The following is a 14,508-nucleotide window of genomic DNA, read 5'->3' as shown; positions in this document are numbered from 1 at the left end:
CCATTCGTAACCCCCAGTCGCTCAGGCAAGTATTCTATCCGTTATACTGTTGTTGTGATGTATACATTTGTATATGCATGATCTTGCGATAAATGCATATTGGTTATTTAGCAAATTCTTGCGATATATTGTAGCATGTGATATGGTATATATGCATGCCTGTTTCATATTCTTGAAATATATATATCTGTTGGTTCAGTTGATAATACCTATGCTAGAGGATAGCGGTAACTTGCTTATACCCTTAGTATAGGGACCCAAAGGTGAAAATATTTTCTAAAACCGGGAGTCGAGGATCCCGAGTAGATTTCATATATATATGGATATGGATATATATATATATATATTTATATATATATATGGTTATAGTTTTCCAAACTATTAATCGAATAAGGTTTATTCGATAACTTTAACTTTATTTTATTATTGAATATTATTTTGAATATTCATTCGAGGACTTATGACTCCTTTTACTTTATTAATGAATATTATTTTGAATATTATTCGAAGGCGTATGACTCCTTTTATTTATTTATCTGAATATTATTTGAATATTCATTCGAGGGCTTATGACTCTTTTATATTATTTATTGAATATTATTTGAATATTCATTCGAAGGCTTATGACTCAGTTTATATTATTTAATGAATATTATTTGAATATTCATTTGAGGATCTATGACTCCGATTAATTGCTGAAATATATTCTTTATTTTACTAAAGAATAAGGTGTTAATAATCAAACTTATTTTCGATTATTCAAATAAAGATAATACTTTCATATAAGTATATCTTTGGTTATTTAATGTTTATTTCAAGTATAAGTTTTAATACTTCTACTTCAATTATTTTTATAAAGATTATTCTTTATGGGAATATTATTTAAATAATAATATTCAGTCATTTTCTAAATATTCTGGGGACTGATTTACTTCATTAAATCAGCCTTACTCCAAACACTCTTTAAAGTGTTTTCGAGTCTTCAAAATGATTTTTAAAAGTCAGAGCGGATCCCAAAACTCATTTTTTATATTTAAGATCTTCTTTTTTTTAAAGGGGATTTAAATACTCGCTCAAAACCTGGGGAATCCGGCTCTGTGGTGTATTTTATATTCGCAACGAGGTTGCAGATTTGGTAAATGAATTGATTACTGGCCCAACGTTCGGGAAGTAAGCCCATCTCATTGAGTCGGCATAAGCGACAGGCCGGGGTACGGTCTATTATTGTGTAAGTGGCTGGGTGGCAGTCCATCAACGCGTGAGGGGCCGGGGTACGGTCTAGCGCGAGGTCCTAATGCGGCCAGGGTGATGACCGGTGAGGAATTCATCCATCTACAGTAGAAAAGGTTACTTATTGGTATCTTTGCCTGATCAGCGAGATATCGGGTTTATGCCAAAATTCTTTTCCTTTCCAAAATTCATTGGATGTTTCAAACTCTGTTCATACTTTGCATAACAGAGGTTCCAGGAAATGTTTAAAGGGATATATATATGTGGATATATATATATATCGGGGCTAAATAAAGTATCTCATAACTTTTTCATTCAATAATATTTCAAAGATTGAATCTATTCAAGTCTTATCTTGTGGTCTCATCAGTGGGATGAACTTTTGAAATTGATTATAACTTGAACGGTGGTAGTTCAAGTAGTATTTGGGAATGATATAAGTGTAGTGAAGTATTTGGTAACTTCATCTTTTAAACTTATATCTAATTAATAATTGTCTTATGAATGACAAAGATTTTCAGAAAAACGTTGAGACAAGGTTAGATATATGAGATCACCTTGCAACGATATTTTTATACAGTTATACAATGGGACTTTGTGTATATTATGCATGGAAGAGGACTTCCATTACTTTGAAAAGTATATATGTATATATACTGAATATTTTGCGACTTCATCGCATTAAGATATCAAACTTGGTTCATTTCTTTTGACCAAGATTTTCATGAGTATTATGAGTAGACTCATATACTAGTAATCATTATGCATATTATTTTGGTGGGCTTGCTGCTCACCCTTGCTTTCTTCTTTCATCACACAACATCAGATAGATAAGATGAACAGGACCAAGCTCCCAATTCGCGATCGGATAGGAAGCGTTTCGCAGCTTCCTATAGGCATTGAAGTCACTGTAGCTGAGGTAGGGAACTACCAATAGACTAGGCTTCAACTTTTGATGTACCAGATTTATGTATATTTATGAATTGTAATAATGGAAATGAAATGTAAATTTATTCAGAACCTTTTTAAGGTGTATTGACATATAATTGTGGAATAAAACGACTTGTGATTATTTTTGGATGTTCATCTCTGAGACTATAACGTGTGGTGTGTGTGTTTATTGTGGGGTCACAGTGCAGAGTAGTTGAGAAATTATTAAGATTGGGTGTTAATAAGGGAAATGGAACTCGTGACAACCCGGATCCCCGACCCCGGATCTGGGGGTGTTACAGAAATGGTATCAGAGCTAAGCGTTATAAACCTCAGAGATGATGGGACGTTAAGATAATAAGTTCACTAAGATAATAAGAACTCTTGCCAAGTTCATAGTCGGACTACCTAACGTAGTACTGACAGTTAAAACCCTTATGGGAACCCTTATAAATATCGTGATAGGAGCGTAGTTCGTTATCGTATATGGTAGCGGGACTCCGAACCCTGAGGTTGAGGAGCAACATCGCGATGATGTTTTATTAGTCATTGGAGATCAAATTATGGATCCAATAGAGCGTCCTAACGCAGGACCAGATGATGTTGATATTGAGGAGGTAGCGGTTGAGGAGGTTGTCCTAGAAGGGATAGTTGTTGAGGAGGATCCCAAGGAGGATCCTGGCAAGATTGGATAAAGGACCACTGATGAATTGATGACCATGGTTAGGGCAACTCCCAGAGGTAGGATTGGCCGGTCACTACCGGAGGTTCGTTCAAGTTGTAAAGATAGTAGCCCCTTTAACGCGGCTTACTAGTAAGACTGAGAAGTTCGAATGGACAGAGAAATGCGAGAATAACTTTTAAGAACCGAAACAAAGGTTGGTGACGTTCCCTATGTTGGCGTTGCCGGATGGAAAATGAGATTTTGTGATGTGTAGTGACGCTTCGCATAAGGAATTAGGGTGCTTCATATAGAGCACAACAAAGTAATCGCGTACGCGTCAAGACAATTAAGGGAATATATAATTCGATATCCCCACCCATGAGCTTGGGCTCGTGGCAATAGTTTTTTTTTTTCCCTAAAGATTGGAGGCACTACTTGTATAGAGAGAAGTGCGAGAATTACCTGAGCCATAAAGTGCTCTAGTACATTTTTTCACGTAGAAAGAGCTCAACATATGCCAGAGGAGGCAGTTAGAGCTAATCAAGAATAATGATTGGGAGATTCTTTATCATTCGGGGAAAGCCAATATGGTGGCTGATGCCCTTAGTAAAAAGGAGAGACTCAAGATGATAATGTCTTTTGGAGAGTTTATAAGAGATTTTGAGAAAATGGAAATAGAAGTGAAGGTAACCGGAGCCGGTACCGAAAAGCTGTTTGAGATTGCAATACAGCCCGAATTATTGGAAAAGATCATATTGTGCCAGAAAAAGTTATGAATGAAGGCAGAGAGCCAACAATTAGATAAAAGATTAATATCGAGAAAGATGATAAGGGAATAATGAGGTATTCCTACAGCATTTGGGTTCCAAATGTTCAAGAGCTTAAAGATGAGATCTTAGATGAGAGCCATAGTTTGAGGAATAGGATTTAGGGCAAACCCAGAGTGTGATAGTCAGGGAGGTTGCCATCAAGAAAGAAAGAACCCATAACATAATGAAGTGGAAAATGAGGATTTTAACGTATAAGATAACCCCAAGTATGGGGAGTAGGAAGAAATATTTAGACTGAGAAAACAAAAGTCGAGCGAGATAAGGAGACCCGAGACGGTACTCCTATACGGAAATTCATGGACCTATCTAAAAAGAACTTAGACTATTATCCCCAACCACCACCTTGAGGAAACAATGCGGTAGGAAATTCTTTCATGACCTTTAAGTCGCTAAGCTCTCAGAGTTCCAAGGAACAGGTTGACCCAGTCGAGGCAAGAGCCTGGCTAAAGGAAATAGAGGAATCATTTGAGATTCTAAATGATTGACGAATCACAAAAGACTATTTTTATCACTTACCCTCCTAAGAGAGAGGCCACCCGCTGGTGAAAGGCCAAGGAAGGCACGGAGCAAGAGATTATAATAAACTGATTAAAGTTCAGTCAATTGTTTTCAGGAAGGTACTGCCCAAAGTTATGGAGATAGTGTAAAAGCTTTAGAGCCAGAACAAAGGCGGACGAGTATGATGAATTGTGAATCTAAGTTATAAAAAGTTGTCAAGATTCGTTCTAAGGACACGAATCCAGAATGACGGGACGTTTGAAATCTATGCTTATGTTGTGTTGGTTCATGAATTAATGATAAGAGAAAGGAAAATAAAAAAAGAATGTGAAGTGTAAGATCGGTGGCTTGATACCCAGAAAGGGAGACGCCAGATATGAGAGATATCCCAACATTAAGGTGACTGTTGAGAAACAACAAAAGTAAATAAGGAATTATTAAGAAGAAGTTCACGTTGAACACGACCAATATCTTCCAGAACATCCTCGTTATCGTTACCAAATTAGGCAAGATAAGCGGATGACCATTGTTATCTTTTGGAGGCTATATGGATTGACCTCAATTTGAATAAGGATGCTATTGTGAAATTCGGTATAGACTATCGAGGTGGAAATGATTGAATAAGATACCCTTATCAGGGATATATGACTTTATTTATCCATGGAAGGATGCTTGTACCTTTTTAAAGGTGGAATTAAGGATAGAACATCGGTAACTTAAAATGAATCCTAGGGGAATGCATAAAGGTTTGCATTTCACCCTTAATAGGGACGGTATGAGTTTTGACAGTATGATTTGGAAAGGGTTAAGGTAACAATAACCTTTAAGAATTAGTGGAGAAATTTTCAGAAGTATATAGACAATGGTTCTAGTAATAGTAAATGGTATTTTGATATGCCCTGTATTTAGGGAACACAGGAGGAACGATTGAAGGATAACCTTAGAGGTTTACAAGGAGAAAGGAAATATTCAAAATTCTCAAGAATAAAAATGTTGATAAAAGAAATATGACGTAATTATAATGATGCCAAGTGGGGCACGTGTTAAACCACGAGAAAGGATGGATCGAACCAGTAATGGTCGAAATTGTTCAGGGCAATTAGGACTTAAGATAAAAGATGTTCTAAGTATGATTGAGAGTCAGTCGTGACAGTGATTAACCTCTAAAGACTGAGGCAATAACTTATGGAAAAATGGTGATATTTTTTTTTACTCATCAGATTTTAAGGGAAACATCTTCACTCAAGCAGTGATCGGAAATAAGGTAGAAAATTTATTTGGAGGTGGTTAAAATGACATTGACTGTAAGGAAATTTTACTATCAGGAAAGGCCAAAGAGGTGGCCGACACTCTAAAGGTAAGTGGATAATTATAGGCGCGTGTGCCAAAAGAAAACAGTGATGATGGTTAAAAATGTGAAGGTTGAATTATGGTTTGGATGATTGACATTCCTTCTGATGACTGTGCAATACCCAACCGTAATAGTAGTTGGTAAAGGTATAATTCGTGTAATCGCCATGAACGGGCTATCTATCTTAGAAGATCCTATCTTGAGAATGAGCCTGGACCATGTTTCAAAAGGACTAAACGAACCTTTGAGTTAAGTCTTCAATTGAAGGCATATGATTAAGAATGGTATTAATCTGCTATCGTTGCTTTGAGCGAAACTCTTCTGCAATTTTATCTGCTTCATGTCATGTATGTATGTCAGAATCAGGAGTGTACTCCATGAATCAAGAATGGTGATTATGTTAACTCCTTAGAATGATTTGATACGACATATATGGACTCCGTATGGTTAGATATTAAGATTTCATGGAAAGTGAATGATGACAGTAGGTCAGTTGTGGACCATAGTAAGGCAGCAATGATTCTGCGAGTAATGAGCTGATTACAACCATGAGAGTTGTATTGGAATGGGTGTTGAGATTGAGCACCACTAATCGGGTCGTGGTAGTGTATAAGTTATCATTAATAGACTAATTAAGTAGAGTATCTACCTAGTGAATTATTATGCTTTCTTATCAATAGAGAGTCGTATTATTATACGAGGAAGGTTGCGGTGCAAGCATAGAATTCAAGTAACGATGATGTCTAGAATGAGATCCCGGATTCGATTTTCGATGTCGAGGGAGTTTCAAAGGTAATTGTGTATAAGCTCGAGGAAGAGCATGGGTCCATAGAATGATGGACGGGATAGCGAAAATATTTAGGCACGTGAAATGCGATGCTATAATACTTGATGTTGATATAAATACATATATGTTTTGTTCTTCTATGACAAACCTCTATAGTTCAGAGGTAGATTCCAAGCCAGATATTTTGTGGCAATAAATTTTTTTTTTATGAATATACAATTCTCTTCAGTTCGTTCTTTTCTCTTCTTTTCATTTCATGTAATCTGAGAAGAACAACCCTTCCAGAAAGGGGAGGTATTGCCGAATGACTATCTATCTGTGTGATAGAAGCCTAGTAGGATACCATCTATTGTTTAATTGCTTGTCAAGTACTAAAGGCTGGCCACCTTCTGTACTAACTATGCGATATAACAAGTGTTCATGATCATAGTGATCTCTCAATAAATTCCTTTACTTCTATTTGATTGATCAAATTTTGGAAAATAGAAACAACTGAAAAAGGAGTAATGAAGTGGTGGTAGTATGCGGAATGGGAACACATTCGTGATACTAAGGTTGACGTGGTTATTAAAAGGTTATAGAACGCTAACGAGCAAAAGTATAACCAGTATAATATTAGGAACGGAAGGTGATAGCGATTACGAACTGGAAAAGAATGGGTATTGAGAAGCAAGAGCTCTAATGATTGGAAGCTATGATGAGAGTCTGTGTAATAGACTAGAAAGAATTTGGAATGATCACTTAATTCGGATTGAGTTATCTTACGACAATAGATCATATGTCATTATCGAGATGTCGCCTTATGAGATCCTTGAAGGAAGACAATGTCGATCTCCCTTATGTTAGGATGAAGTTGTAGAGCGCAAGATGCTCGGACCCGCAGTAGTCCAAAGGACCAAGGGTATGATAGATCTAATCAGAGGACGGCTGGTAGTAGCCCAAGATGGACATGATAAGTATGTTGATTTGACACGAAAGGATAAAGAGTATGAAATAGGGGACCTATAATGTTATAGGTATCCCCTGGAAAGGATTGATGAGGTTCGGAAAGGAAGGAAAGCTAAGTCTACAATTTGTTGGACCCTTGGATATATTAAGACGTTTGGGAAGTTAGCATATGAGCTAGCCCTAACCCCGAACATGTAGCAGGTCGTAACGTGTTTCACGTATCAATGTTAAGGAAGTGAAATTCGGATGCCAGATAAATAGGGGCATATGAGCGCATAGACATGTAACCCGACGTAACCTATATGGAGCAACCAGGAAGGGTTATAGAGTGAAAAGGGAACAAGTGCTTTGGAGAAGGGTTATCAAACTATTCAGAGTTTGATGGAAGAACCACAATGTGGGAAAATTTACTTGAGAGTTAGAAAATGTAATGCTAAGAAAGTATCCCCATTTGTTTTCTATCTGATTCCGGGACGGAATCCTTTTAAGGAGGGCAGACTGTAATAACCCCAATTTTTGAGAAATTTTGAAACCCTTATGAATAGTGTTTTTGCTGAACGAGAAAACTTTTCATGCCACACTATGTAGGGGTTCTGATATGGATATTCTGAGATTTTATTAGTACTTTATATGGGATATAAGTGTATGTAAAGATCGTCAGAATCCAATTCCGAACACTTTGATTTTTCCCGGAAATCCACTAGATACGGAGAGAATTGAGTATAAGGTAACAGGATAAAAAGGATTTAAATTAAAGGATTATAAGAGAGGATCATAAAAGGAATACAATGTATTGAGAAAGGTTAAGGGAACCTAAGTAATAAGATCCCGGGTATGATCCTTCAAACGATAAATGAAAACGAAAGTTAAGCGAACCGTATAACAGATCAGCGGTCATTAGGCAAACAATTAGGAAGTTAAGCAAAGGGATTAGAGGAAGTGATGTCACCCAACCAATGAGAAGAGGACAAGGAAGGGAGGATGACATAGCAATGTGATGTAAGCATGACATAGGGAAGGAGGAGATGTGGTGGAATATTAACCACACAAAACCAAGGGCAACTAGGTAATTCACTAAAGCAAACAACAAAAATCAACCAACCAAGCAAATCATTTCATTTTCATCAAACAAAACACAAAATTCTCTCTTCTTCTTCCTCATGCTCTCGGGTGGTTTCTTAAGAAATGGGAAGTCCAAGCTCCTCCACTTGTTATTTTCCAAGGTAATTATCCTAGCTCCTCCTAGTTAAGTTACATACTTCCTATAAGTTTAAGCTTCTAATTCCAAGCCAATCTTTTTCTATAAATCATCAAAGAAGATGGTGAATAGTGTTTTCAAGAACTAAAATTTGTGTTCTTGAAGTTTTGTTTAGATTAAGCTTGGTTAAGGGCTTTAAAGGTGATTCCAAGCCATCCTCTTGATTCTCCACTCTCCAAGGAAGGTATAAACTACAAACCCTAGCTTTAGTTTTGAGTATTTAGGAATGGTTATGAGTAGTATAGTATATGTGAAGCATGAAACTTGTTTGTTTAAGAGTTTGGGTTGGAATGGTGGTGATTGATTTGTTGAAATCTTAAGATTTGGTTAAAGAATGTAGTATAGTTTAAATTCAAGTTTTAGGAGTAAGTAAATGGATTATAATGAGTTGGTTTGGGGCTGTTGTAATGTATTTTGGATGGAGTTTGGATTGGGTTATGAATTGGGGTTGGATTGTGGTTGTTTTGAGTTGGTTTAAATTTGGGAAATCGCGTAAACATAGCCGTCGTAATGTCCGATTTACCGTAGACTATTTTTGTTCTTAACATCAGAACCCTTGAACTCACTGCTAGGTTTTTACCATTGTCATGTTTAGATAGTTCATGTTACGAGCTTCGTTTTGATATGTGGTTCGTTTGATTCCGATGAACGGTTTAGGAGAAACGACCGTTTCAAGTAACGGCGTTTCGCGAACGAAACTTTTTCCCCTCGCCTTACTTTGAAATGTAGGTTAAAGACCGAAAAGGGTTAATTAATGCATGAAACATTTATGGTAAGTGTTTTAGGCAGTTGGTAAGTCACTCGCGAAGGAATCGCTTTAAAACTCGTAAAGGTTAAATTATTAAAAATGGTGGAGCCGAGGGTACCCGAGTGACTTAAGCGAATCAGTGAGCGCAAAACAAGCGTTAGAGTCTAAGTTAGTTAAAGTATAGATTTACAAGTGACTTTGGTTTAATTCCAACTTACTTGTTGCTTATAGGTTACCAGACTCGTCCCGAGCCATTCGTAACCCCCAGTCGCTCAGGCAAGTATTCTATCCGTTATACTGTTGTTGTGATGTATACATTTGTATATGCATGATCTTGCGATAAATGCATATTGGTTATTTAGCAAATTCTTGCGATATATTGTAGCATGTGATATGGTATATATGCATGCCTGTTTCATATTCTTGAAATATATATATCTGTTGGTTCAGTTGATAATACCTATGCTAGAGGATAGCGGTAACTTGCTTATACCCTTAGTATAGGGACCCAAAGGTGAAAATATTTTCTAAAACCGGGAGTCGAGGATCCCGAGTAGATTTCATATATATATGGATATGGATATATATATATATATATATATTTATATATATATATGGTTATAGTTTTCCAAACTATTAATCGAATAAGGTTTATTCGATAACTTTAACTTTATTTTATTATTGAATATTATTTTGAATATTCATTCGAGGACTTATGACTCCTTTTACTTTATTAATGAATATTATTTTGAATATTATTCGAAGGCGTATGACTCCTTTTATTTATTTATCTGAATATTATTTGAATATTCATTCGAGGGCTTATGACTCTTTTATATTATTTATTGAATATTATTTGAATATTCATTCGAAGGCTTATGACTCAGTTTATATTATTTAATGAATATTATTTGAATATTCATTTGAGGATCTATGACTCCGATTAATTGCTGAAATATATTCTTTATTTTACTAAAGAATAAGGTGTTAATAATCAAACTTATTTTCGATTATTCAAATAAAGATAATACTTTCATATAAGTATATCTTTGGTTATTTAATGTTTATTTCAAGTATAAGTTTTAATACTTCTACTTCAATTATTTTTATAAAGATTATTCTTTATGGGAATATTATTTAAATAATAATATTCAGTCATTTTCTAAATATTCTGGGGACTGATTTACTTCATTAAATCAGCCTTACTCCAAACACTCTTTAAAGTGTTTTCGAGTCTTCAAAATGATTTTTAAAAGTCAGAGCGGATCCCAAAACTCATTTTTTATATTTAAGATCTTCTTTTTTTAAAGGGGATTTAAATACTCGCTCAAAACCTGGGGAATCCGGCTCTGTGGTGTATTTTATATTCGCAACGAGGTTACAGATTTGGTAAATGAATTGATTACTGGCCCAACGTTCGGGAAGTAAGCCCATCTCATTGAGTCGGCATAAGCGACAGGCCGGGGTACGGTCTATTATTGTGTAAGTGGCTGGGTGGCAGTCCATCAACGCGTGAGGGGCCGGGGTACGGTCTAGCGCGAGGTCCTAATGCGGCCAGGGTGATGACCGGTGAGGAATTCATCCATCTACAGTAGAAAAGGTTACTTATTGGTATCTTTGCCTGATCAGCGAGATATCGGGTTTATGCCAAAATTCTTTTCCTTTCCAAAATTCATTGGATGTTTCAAACTCTGTTCATACTTTGCATAACAGAGGTTCCAGGAAATGTTTAAAGGGATATATATATGTGGATATATATATATATATCGGGGCTAAATAAAGTATCTCATAACTTTTTCATTCAATAATATTTCAAAGATTGAATCTATTCAAGTCTTATCTTGTGGTCTCATCAGTGGGATGAACTTTTGAAATTGATTATAACTTGAACGGTGGTAGTTCAAGTAGTATTTGGGAATGATATAAGTGTAGTGAAGTATTTGGTAACTTCATCTTTTAAACTTATATCTAATTAATAATTGTCTTATGAATGACAAAGATTTTCAGAAAAACGTTGAGACAAGGTTAGATATATGAGATCACCTTGCAACGATATTTTTATACAGTTATACAATGGGACTTTGTGTATATTATGCATGGAAGAGGACTTCCATTACTTTGAAAAGTATATATGTATATATACTGAATATTTTGCGACTTCATCGCATTAAGATATCAAACTTGGTTCATTTCTTTTGACCAAGATTTTCATGAGTATTATGAGTAGACTCATATACTAGTAATCATTATACATATTATTTTGGTGGGCTTGCTGCTCACCCTTGCTTTCTTCTTTCATCACACAACATCAGATAGATAAGATGAACAGGACCAAGCTCCCAATTCGCAATCGGATAGGAAGCGTTTCGTAGCTTCCTATAGGCATTGAAGTCACTGTAGCTGAGGTAGGGAACTACCAATAGACTAGGCTTCAACTTTTGATGTACCAGATTTATGTATATTTATGAATTGTAATAATGGCAATGAAATGTAAATTTATTCAGAACCTTTTTAAGGTGTATTGACATATAATTGTGGAATAAAACGACTTGTGATTATTTTTGGATGTTCATCTCTGAGACTATAACGTGTGGTGTGTGTGTTTATTGTGGGGTCACAGTGCAGAGTAGTTGAGAAATTATTAAGATTGGGTGTTAATAAGGGAAATGGAACTCGTGACAACCCGGATCCCCGACCCCGGATCTGGGGGTGTTACAAATAATTTATTTATAAAAAAATGTCGAGTAATATCGTATATTAGAGAATCACGATTCATTAACTAAATATCCGCTAAATGCCAACGAAGTGTGGTGTGTAATTAATTAATAAAAAAATATCTTATAAATGATAATTTCATAAATATTTTTGGTCCTGACATAAACAAGATTGTATCTTTTAAAATTTTGTAAATAATTATTTTTGTAAATTAATTTAAAACGCTTGTTTTTCTAAATAAATAGTGATATGGATCAAAAATTAGCCTAGAAGCATGATTAATGTTGAATTAATAAAATCAGATATGGTCCAGTAATAAAACCCACTTAATGAGGCCCAAAATATTGATTATTTATTAATTTCATAATTAATAAATAGGGTAAAATAACAGCTCATTAAGTATATCCCATAGAGGATATAATTCTTTATTCAGGAAGCTCCAAGACACCCAAACAACAAGGAATCTGCTTCCTACTAATTAGGACTCCAAAGTCTACTCTAAAACAGAGACTTATTTAACAAGTCTCCTAACCTTAGCAATATCTATATAAAGGGTCTCACCCCTCCATGAAAAATTACGTTTTGGCTTGATTCTCTAAATTCATAGAGATATGTAGGCATCTTGTAAATGCAAATTTAAGCTACGAAACGCAAGTGCAGCAATTATAGGCCTTGAGCTCTCGAACCCTAGCAATAAAAATCGCAATAATTATAAACTAGTTTTTACCCATAACATTTGACGCCGTCTATGGGATAACAACAATAACCATGATGAACACACGGAGCAGAAGTAACGCCCCTGAAGGAACACCAACAGGGATGACCCAAACAATCTCATCGGTGGTGGAGATACCCCTGCACTCAACATATGCCACCACTCAAGGAGGGATTTTAGTAGGGACATCTGAATCTCAGCCACAAGGGACGAATCCCCAGTTCCTCAAAGGACGAATCTCCAATTTCAACAGATACACGCACATGTGAACCCTCAACCGGTCGGGTATGAATACTCAACGATTATGGCCACGAATCCCCCTTACGGGAAGCCCCTATACCCTGAGGTTAGGAGAAGTGGACACTCTAACTGGAGCGAACCACAAGGGCATACGTCCCTATCCCTGAGGGTCGAGATCTCTGGACCCTATTCTGATGGAGATTCCGAATCATCGAACGGCGAAATCGCTCCAAGGAGGAGGCGTTCTGGTAAAGAACTGATGCCTATTACCAACCAGCGACCCAGGAGCACTCAAGGGACGGATCCCCGAGATGTTCAGGAGAGGATCAGGGCTCATGAAGCTGAGATCCAAAAGCTGAAGCATGATTTAAAGATACATTTAACATCGAGACCTCCACTAACGGCATGACAAAGAGATCCTCCTGTTATACCAAGGGCTAACCCTAGTGATTTAATGCCTCTAGGAGACCCTAGTGATCCAACTCCACCATTCACCGAAGAGATAATGAATGCCCACATCTCAAGGAAATTTAAGATGCCCATTATCAAAACATATGATGGTACTGACGACCCGGGAAATCATGTCAGGACATTCTCTAACGCCTTGTTACTACAGCCCGTGAACGACGCTATTAAGCGTCAGGCCTTTCCTCAAACCCTGTCGGGTATGGCTCAAAGACGGTACAGCCGTCTACCTCCAAACTCGATTGGATCTTTTAAAGATTTGAACTAAGCTTTCATCAAGCAATTTATTAGCGGTAGAGTACATGAGAAAAATTTAACATCTCTCATGAGCATTGTGCAAGGAGCGAATGAGTCCCTTAGAGACTATTTGAATCATTTCAAAAAGGAGGCCCTGAAGGTCCCGGATCTTGATGACAAGGTAGCTATGATAGCACTGCAGCATGCGACTAGAGATGAGTTTTAAAGATGTCCTTGGCTAAACGCCCCCTGAAAGCATGTTGCAGCTCTAGGATAGGGCCGGGAAGTATATCAAGGTGGAGAAAAGTATGAAGAAGATGATGGTGAACAACGAGCCCGCTAGTGGCAAGAAGCGAAAGACTGATCAAGAGTATAATGCCAAGGACAAGTATCCTAGAGTTGAGAAAGACGTTGACTCAACCCCGAAGAAGGGAGGGCATGGACAAAAGTTTACCGAATATGCTAGGTTGAATGCTCCTAGGAGCCAGATCTTGATAGGAAATCGAGAAAGATAGAGATGTTCGTTGGCCTAAACCCTTGAAGGCTGATCCCGCAAATCTAGATAAAAGCAAATATTGCAGATTCCATAAGGATGCTGGTCATGACACCGATGAGTGCCGACAACTGAAGGACGAAATAGAATTCTTAATCTGAAAAGGGAGATTGAGTACGTATACCGGGGATGGAGAGAAACACAATAATAAAAGAAGAAACTTTGATGATCATAGGAGGGACCAAGAAGATCAGGGGCTATATCCTCAACCACGAGGACCGATTATAAATAAAATCTTTGGAGGGCCAACTGCTGCAGGTTCATCTAAGAATTTAAGGAAAGCTTATGCTAGTGAAGTCATGCATATAGTATGTGAAGCTCCAAAAAAGGCTAGGACAT

This window comes from Apium graveolens, chromosome 11 (assembly GCF_009905375.1).
Source record: "Apium graveolens cultivar Ventura chromosome 11, ASM990537v1, whole genome shotgun sequence".
NCBI lineage: Eukaryota > Viridiplantae > Streptophyta > Magnoliopsida > Apiales > Apiaceae > Apium > Apium graveolens.
Note: the sequence above shows the minus strand (reverse complement) of the source record.